Genomic DNA, 9,166 nt, shown 5'->3' with positions numbered 1-9,166 from the left:
CAGGTCTCCTCCAGAGACACCGATTCCCACACTTTAAGCACTGCAGTTTGCCCCGGGAGCATTCTCCTGGGTGTGACCGACTCTTCAAAATTACTATAGAAATGGACCGTGTTCTAGCTCTTCACTTTTAGGAGCCAGTGAGGGTGTAATCACAGAGAGGGTGTAATTTCTCTTACTGATGTTACATATTAGTTCATTTTCTGTTCCTGATAACAATGCCACAAACTGAATGAGGTATCAAGAAAAGAGGTTTATTTTGCATCGTAGTTCTGGTCCAAGTTCAAAAGGCCACATTTGATGATGGCCTCCTTGCTTGCAGTCCCAAGGCAGCACAGGGTATCACATGGTGAGAGACAAGATGTGTGCGTATATGTATGTGTATGTATCTTTTGAATTCTCTCTCTTATAAGCTACCCAGTATTCAACCATGGGGCTTGTACCTTATCAGATCCTAATCCCTCCTAAAGGACCCACTTCTAAACACCGTGGTCGGATTTAGTTTACACCCTCTTAAAACCTCATAATGGGGAATTAAATTCCAACACTAGTGTTAGAGAAGATGAACTATATTCAAATCATAGTGTTCCACCCCCTGGTCTCTAGTAACTCATGTCCATTTTATTATTTACAAGGGCCTCAAATGTAAAGATACAGAAAAGTTGAAAGTAAAATGAATGGGAAAATATACTATTAACAAAAATAAATTATTTGAACTACATGATATGATTAAAATAAATTTTAAGGCAAAAAAAAAACCCTACTAGAGATGAGAATTTCTATTCTGAGCACATATAAGGAATGATTGTTCTTGCTACAACTAGCAAAAGTCAGCTAAATTACAACAACCGTATGTTAAATGTATCTGAGAGCTGTGGAAATGACCAGGACAAGGTGAACCAATAAAATCCCCGAGAGTATAGAACTTTTCTGAGGTAAGATGAACATGGGCAGTCATCTTTATTCTCTGCAAGCACTTACCAGTTCTGCACAGGGGCTGGGATGTAGCTAATGAAAAAATGATAGATAAGGAAAGAGGTCAGCAGAATATTTAAAGGTCACATGAAAATAAAATGACATGGAAAAACTTAAAAGACCCCAGATACGTGGCCAATTTTCAAAAGTATTTGCAAGACTTAGGAGTTGTGCAGGAGGTTGGCAAACCTCACCAAAAGTTTTTGAAAGGCAGAGTGAATTCTTTTAATAGTCTCCTGATGTTAAGGGAACAAAAGACATGTCATGGGACGGGATCTACTCGAAACAAGCGCTTCCTTCAGGATCTGAAGTTGCATGGGTCAGGAAGACGGAGAGTGGGTCTGGGAACTTCTCATGGGGAGAGTTGAATTCCCTTCCATCTTTTAAGACTTACAAGATTGATATTACCAGTTCTCAAACAAAATCCTGAGGGAGTCACATCAAAATGACAGGGGCAAATTAGAAATAGATGAACTTAACCTCGACCCAGGTCAATCCCTAAATAGATTGGGAAGGGGGCATGGGGGCAGGAAAGATGGTGGAATGAGATGGACATCATAACCCTAGGTACATGTATGACTGCACATATGGTGTGATGCTACATTGTGTACCACCAGAAAAATAAAAAGTTGTGCTGTAATTGTGTACTATGAATCAAAATGCATTCTGCTGTCATATAGACCAAATTAAAATAAATAAATAAATTTAAAAATAAATAAATAGGTTGGGATTAGCTGGCCATTGTCCTATTTGTATAACAGGTTTCTAGTTAAAGGTCAAATATTCACTTATATACACTTAAAAATGACAAGACATGCAAAGAGGCAAGAGAATATTGTTAAGAATTAAGAGAAGAAGTATCCAGTGGGAACAGACTATAGGTGACTGGAATCATAGCATTGCATATACATAGACCTTAGAATAACAATGATTTTTATGTTAAATAAAACAGAGGAAGAGATCAACAAGATAGAATTGAGAATTTTACCCTATAATTAAAATCTGTAAAAAATGAACTAAATTACACATGTTCAGTAAAAGACAGGCACTAGAATGATGCTAGTTCATAGAAGTTTCTGCCATGGTGATGTTTTATAAACAGCACTTGAAATGTGGCTTATGAAACTTCAAGGAAGTGAATTTTAAATTTTATTTAATTTTGATTCACTAGAGTTAAAATTTCAATAGCCACAATATTTAGAGCTACCATATTGGACCACACACACTAGAATAGCAACACTATTATGAATACTTGAAAACCTAAGACTTCCCAAATGACAATGTATAGCAGAATGAATAAACAAATTGTAGTATACTTTCATTGTGAAATACTACACAACAAAAAGAACGAATCATTGACAACTACTATGTGGATGAATTTGAAAACATGACATTGATTCAGAGAAGACTAATGCAATAGAGTACATATATGGTACCATTTTTTCCTTTTCTTTGGTAGCAGGGATTGAATCCAGGGATGCTTAACCACTGAGCTACATCCCCAGCCCTTTCTATGGATTTTTTGTTTGTTTTTTGTTTTAAATTTTGAGACACATTGTTATCAAGTTGCTGAGGCTGACTTTGAACTTGAGATCTTCCAGCCTCAGCCTCCTGAATAGCTGGGATTATAGGTGTGTGCCACCATGCCCACCTGCATGATGCCACTTTTACAAAGTACAAAGCCAGACAAAACCAATAAGTTAGTATAGTACTTGCTCTTGGGGCATGTATGTAGAAAGGAGCACAAGGATACTTCTAGAATGCTAGTTACATAACAAATTCTTCTTTTTAAAAATATAGGAATTACTTACTCCTGAGAAGCATTGCCTGTGAATTTGGGGCTGACTCCTCCAAGGCAATGTTGCTTCTTTTACAACTATTGTGTTAGTTAGGTGTTCATTGCTGTGACCAAAAAACCTGAAGAGAACAACTTAGACAATGTATGGTCGATTTATTTTGGGACCACGGTATCAGAGGTTCAGTTCATGGTCAGCCAACTCCATTGCTCTGGGATGAAGGTGAGCAGAGCATTACGGACAAAGGGTGTGGCAGAGGAAAAACTGGCAACTGTGAAGCAGAGAAAGAGCACGTGAAGGGCCAGGGAAATATAAATGCAGTGCCCTACTTCCTGCAGTCACACCTACCTGTCTACAGTTAGTACCCCATTAGTCCATTCAAATTTTTAACCCACTGATTAGCTACAGCTCTCATGAACTAATCATTTCATCCCTGAACATTCCTGCATTAACACAGGAGCTTTGGGGAGGCACCTCATATCCAAATCATAACAGCTATAAATTGCACTCCTCCTTGGTGGGAGCATTTGTGAATAGATAAGAGGAAGGCATGTGAGCTGATTCTAAGCTGCAGAAATGATAAGGAAGAAGAAGTTATGAGGCAGAAGGCTGCTGTGGACAGGAGAGTTGTGTGTATGTGTGTGTGGAGTGTGTAGAGGGAGAAGTTGTATCCCGGGATATTGCGTATTAGAAGTGAGATGGAAGAGATCAAGAAAGCACACAACGGAAATACACTATAGGTGACTGAAATCCTAGCAAATAGATGCAAGGTCTACATGCAGATAGACCTTAAAATAACTATGATTATGTTGAAGAAAATAAAGAGATCAACATAATAGATGATGGAAAGGATCTTTAAAAGTGTTACTATTTTCTTGTCTTACTTTTCCATACCACCACATCCCTACTTCATCACCATCTTCATATATATATATATATATATATATATTTACTATATATAAGTATATGTATATATGTGTGCTCACGCACACAAAGTGTTAAGTTTTGCTGTGCCTAGCAAAACAAGGAGTTCTATGAGAAAGTATGAACTCTTTGAACTGTGTCCTTGTTTTGCTGTCTTAAGAAGATAAAAGAATGATCTGCTAAGTGTAAAATATATATATATATATATATATATATATATATATATATATATGTGTGTGTGTGTGTGTGTGTGTGTGTGTGTGTGTGTGTTTGCCTGGGAATAACTAACCACAAGTTAATTGATAAGAAATACGGAGCACTGTGACCATAAACAAAGTTTTCCTGAGAATGTTTATCCATGCTTGTAAGGATTAAGCTGCTGAAAGGATGTTTTTTCTTTCCCCTTGTTTTAATTAACAATGCTGTATAAAAGAAGGAGAGAAAAAAGTGAAGACGGTGCTCATTTCTACTGGATGTGTGTGTGTACATGTGTCTTTCTTTAAGCATCTCTGCTGTACCAGGAATTACAGATTGTCAGCGGGTCTGACATATATATGTATGTTTATTTTATATATAATAAACAGCCACAGGGTGTATATGTGTATGTATGTATGCATGTAATATATTGGGTCAAGTATGATGTGTGACTGGAATATAGATATTGGAAATTAATATTAAATAAAAGAACTTGTGTTTGCCCGTCTTCTGACTACCAGGTGACCTGAAAGTAGTATAGCCTATAAATTTATTGGTATTCACTAAATCTGACATTGTCAAAACACAGAATGTGCTTGGTCTATGTTAATGCCATAGCTTGCTCATAGCAGTTTTTTTCTCTTCCTCCTCCTCCTCCTCCTCCTTCTTCTTCCTTCCCTCCCTGGGTATTGAACCCAGGGACACTTTACTGAGTTACATTCCCAGTCCTTTCTATTTTTAAATTTTGAAAATGGGTCTTGCTGAGTTGCTGAGGCTGACCTGGAACTGGCCATCCTCCTGCCTCCGCCTCCTTTGTTGCTTGGATTACAGATGTGCACCATCACACCCAGCTAAAAGTGTGGGTTTCTCCTTGTCTCTCATTTTCCTTAGGGATTATTTTCTAGTAAAATTAATCATTGCTTTCCAAGTCTGCTTATGGGTTTCTGCTCAAAGCGGAGTTGGCGAAAATGTTTAAGAAGAAACATTACAATTAACCTTACCAATATCGACATGGAGGGAAGACAGGGGTGACTCTGCTCATGATAATCTTGGTGGAAAAACAGTGCTCAGACACCTGACTGCCCCTTCCTAGTAACTTATCCATTGATTTATCCTACGAGAAGAGAGGAATTTCCTTGAGTAACTTCTGCCCATTCTAATCTGTGCAAGAACAGAATTTTTATTGTACTGGATGTTCATGGGAGGACAGTGGGTTCTTCTGGAAAAAATATTTGATAAGATGCCTATCAGTGTAGTGTAGAAATTTGCTTTTTCAGCCTCCCACATAAAGATGCCCAACAATTCTGCAACCGGTATAGAAACACTCTGGCCCATATTATTTTTGCAATGCTGTTGGGTTGTAACCAGGAATGCTGGTTACTGTTAGGTCATGGGAAAGGACTAATGGCACAGTACAACAAGAGAAACTTAATTATTCAGGACAGAGGTAAGGCAAGATGTGGGTTCATATGTGGAAACCTTTAAATCAATGTAGTGTAATGTCAAACTCATAGCAAGGGGCTTAGGCTTCTCCTCATTTCTAGAAAGTCAGCGTTTACACTCTGTCACCTTCTTTCCTGTGACCCCATGATAGGTGCCCTGCTGATCTTCCCAGTATCATCAGTTGCTTAGAACTTTGTCCCTACCTCCTTTCATTCTCATTGAAAATGTGTGCAGCCTAATCACTCCATTTCCAGTTATTTGAAAACATAAACTGCAGGTAAGACAATGGGAACTCCTTAATGAACCTAAACAGGCAAAATATGTATATTTTAACAGGAGACTCCAAAGTCAGTCTGCCCTCTCCTATCTATGTAGTTGGCCCTGTCGTTGCTATTAATGCAAAGTAAATACTGAAGTAGAACTATAAGATTCATGGCTCATTCCATATAATTATATATAAGTATTTTATGCATCTTCTACCTGGAAGCCACTACTAGATACAATAAATGATAAATCAGAACCAGCCTCCTTCAAGACTTTGAAAACTAATGAGAGACAATGACAAGTATTCCAATGATGTATTTGAGAGAATTTAGTGATTCCTTTGAACTTTGTACGTTATTTCATTTCATGCGAAGTAAACAGGCTTAGAGAGCTATATATAATATGATGCTGAAAGCAAGATTTTTTTAAGTGCAGTAAGAGAGCCTGGAGTGTTAAAAAAATGTCAGGTGGGGGATGTCTTTAGAACTGCTGGAAAGGTGATGGTTTGGTTGTTTTGACCTGAGTGGAAAAGGGGGCAGGGCTCAGGCTCAAACAGACCCATGAACAGGCTCAAGTGGTGTCTGTCTAGGAAAGAGTCGTGGAGAAGTTATGAGCTGTTGTCATTTTCTGGCTTGAACATTAAAGAGTTGCATAAAAAGACTGATTTCAAGTTTTCAAAGTTAGGAATATTACCAGCAGGTGGTAGCAGCATACAGGGTTACAATTCTTTAGGCAGGCAGGAAGAAAAACTGTGAGAAAAGCAATTAGAATACATTTCTGTAAAAAATTGAATCAAATCTAAATCTCTTTCTCATTATCATTGAAGTTTATCCCTTCATGCAAATCAAAGCAAAGACAGCTTCAGCACACCAGGCCTGGAGGAGGTTCCAAGTTCAAACAAATCAGACTTGAAATCCTTGTTCCACCTTTCATTAACTGTGTGATCTTGGGGGGCTATGATCAGAGGAAGAGAGAGGAGGAGAGGAAGAAGTTAAGAGTCAACTGTAGATCTCAAAAAAAAAAAAAAAGCACCTATTTTTTGAAGCCAAAGTGCATGTGGTTCCATCCTTCTGGCAGCTTCTGCCAGCACCCATTTCTATATAGGCTCTAACCCCATGAATCTGTCTTTCGCGCATTTTATGTTTGTTAATAAACTCTAATTGTTAGAGCCCATCATCTCGGCTTCTTATTGCTTTGTAAATTTACTACACAGTGGATGTGAAAATTCTTGATGCATATCAGAGGAAAAAAAAAAAAAAACAGAACCCTTGGATGTATAGAAGCACAAGCTGATACAAAGGTAGGAATGCCCCCACAGCTAGAGACAAAAAAATGCAGGAACAGCAGGGTAGAGAATGACACTCACCCTTCCTCTGTGTGCCCCAATCCTTGACTCTCCCACTGTGTCCTCCATGTTGATTGGTAGTTGAAAGTCGGCACCATGAAGATCCTGGGCTTGGTCCTGGATAGTCTCCGCCTCTCAGAGGCTGTGAAAAGTGTGTATTGGATTCAGCTTCATTGTGAATCCCAACCCTTAGAGAGCATGATGAGCCAGGAAGAAAGAAGCTGTCCTCTGCAGGCCTCCCAAAGAGCCAGTCAGCTCGTCTCTGAGCACCCTGAACTTAACCTCTGTAGGGGAGTGTGTATATGTGCATGTGCATGCACTGAGAACACTTAAGATCCAAGCTCATTGATCATGTTCTTTGCCTTTGTACAAGGTTTTTCATGAGAATACTGACCTATCCTCGACCATGTTAATATTGGCTCTAGTTATTAACACTAGAACTGCCTAATGTCATTTTATAAATGCTTTCCCATACTTCTCAATTTCTACTGACAGACTCAACTAACAAAAAAATCTACATATAGAGCAACTGCAATAAACATTATTTTATTCTTGTACAATGTGCTCTCCCATCTTCATTTCTAGGGCTACTGGAATCTACTTCTCTTGCCACACAGCAAGTTCATGGTGATTTGCTGCCTTGAGAAGTAGCTTCTAGAGCCTTTGCATGGTCAAATACCTTCATTCTGAGCCTGCAAGTACAATTTCTTTTTTCAATACTGGGGGTTGAACCTGGGGTGCTCTACCACTGAAGTTATATTCCCAGCCCTTTTGTTAATTTTGAGACAGAGTCTCACTGAAGTACCCAATCTAACCATGAACCTGTGATTCTTTTGCCTCAGCCTCCCAAGTAGCTGGGATTGTAGGTCTATGCCACTGCACCTCGCTACCAAGAATAATTTAAAAAAAAAATATCACTTTCTGTTATCTCAGTAAATCCGGAAATCTTCCAATGATGTATCTTAATAATAATAGTTACTGAGCACTTTGTTTTTTGTATCTATATAATTATACACCATTTTACATGTTAGTACATTTAATTTTCACAACAACCTTGTAAAAAAGGTATTATTATACATGAGAAAACTGAAGAGGTTAAATAACTTGGCTAAGATCACATATCTAATATGTGATAGAAAATATTTAAATACACACTTATCTGATTCCAAGTTCAGCATCTCTGCCATGACTCACTCTTTCTGTTTTGGGTCAGGAAGTACCTTTATCTCCTTGAGCAGTCTGATTTTCAAAGTATTTGTGGTCTGTACTCTTCCCGTGACGAACTCACTCTAGCCATATCTGGATGTGAAATTAGTCTGTGGTATTCTTTACAGAGATCATTTCAGTACAGAAGTGATCCAAATGATAAGCAAACACTAAAAAATTGTATGCAAATACCCTAAAAGATCTAAGAAACAGGTTCTAGGAAAATATGAACTAAACAAATTGACACAAGAAGAGATAGAAATTCTAACCAGACTGATAACCACTGAAGAAATTGAAAGTTCTATTAAAAATAATTTCCCCCTTAGGGCTGAGGATGTGGCTCAGTGGTAGAGCACTTGCCTAGCATGTGAGAGACCCTGTGTCCAGTCCCCCAGAACAAGCAGAGTCAGTTGGCTTTATCAAACATTTGGAAGCAAATAAATATTTTCAGAACATAGAAATGTTTTCTTGATTCATAAATCTTTAACCTAAGCCTGGTAAGGAATCAGCAAATATTTTTTGAGGATCTATTATTTCCCAGGTGTTCTCTACATTCTGGGCCTCAGAGGTCAACAAGATACATAAATTTATTTTCTTTGTGGATTTTACAATTCATAAAAAAATTTGTCTCTGGGTGAGAAAACTCAATATTATAAATATGTCAGCTCTTATATATTAAACACCAATATATTGAAAATCTCAAAGGAATGTCCTATGTTTTGAATATGGTTTAAGTATGTTGCCCAGGGTTTTATGGTCCTCAGTGTGGTAATGTTAAGAGGTGGTGAAATCTTTAAGAGGTGAGACCTAGCAGGAGAATTTAGGTCACTGGTGGGCAGTCTTTGGAAACTATTAACATATTTCTTTTGGGATACTAGCCTCTCTTTCACTTCCTGTCTCATTAAGAGACTGGTCTCTCTTGCCTATATTCCTGTCATGATGCCATTCTCCATTAGGCTCTAACCAGAGGCTTATTCAATGTGACCACTCTATCTTGAACTTTCAGCCTCTGGATAGGTGA

This window comes from Urocitellus parryii, chromosome 11, assembly GCF_045843805.1.
Source record: "Urocitellus parryii isolate mUroPar1 chromosome 11, mUroPar1.hap1, whole genome shotgun sequence".
Taxonomy (NCBI): Eukaryota; Metazoa; Chordata; class Mammalia; order Rodentia; family Sciuridae; genus Urocitellus; species Urocitellus parryii.
This window is presented reverse-complemented; position numbering follows the sequence as displayed.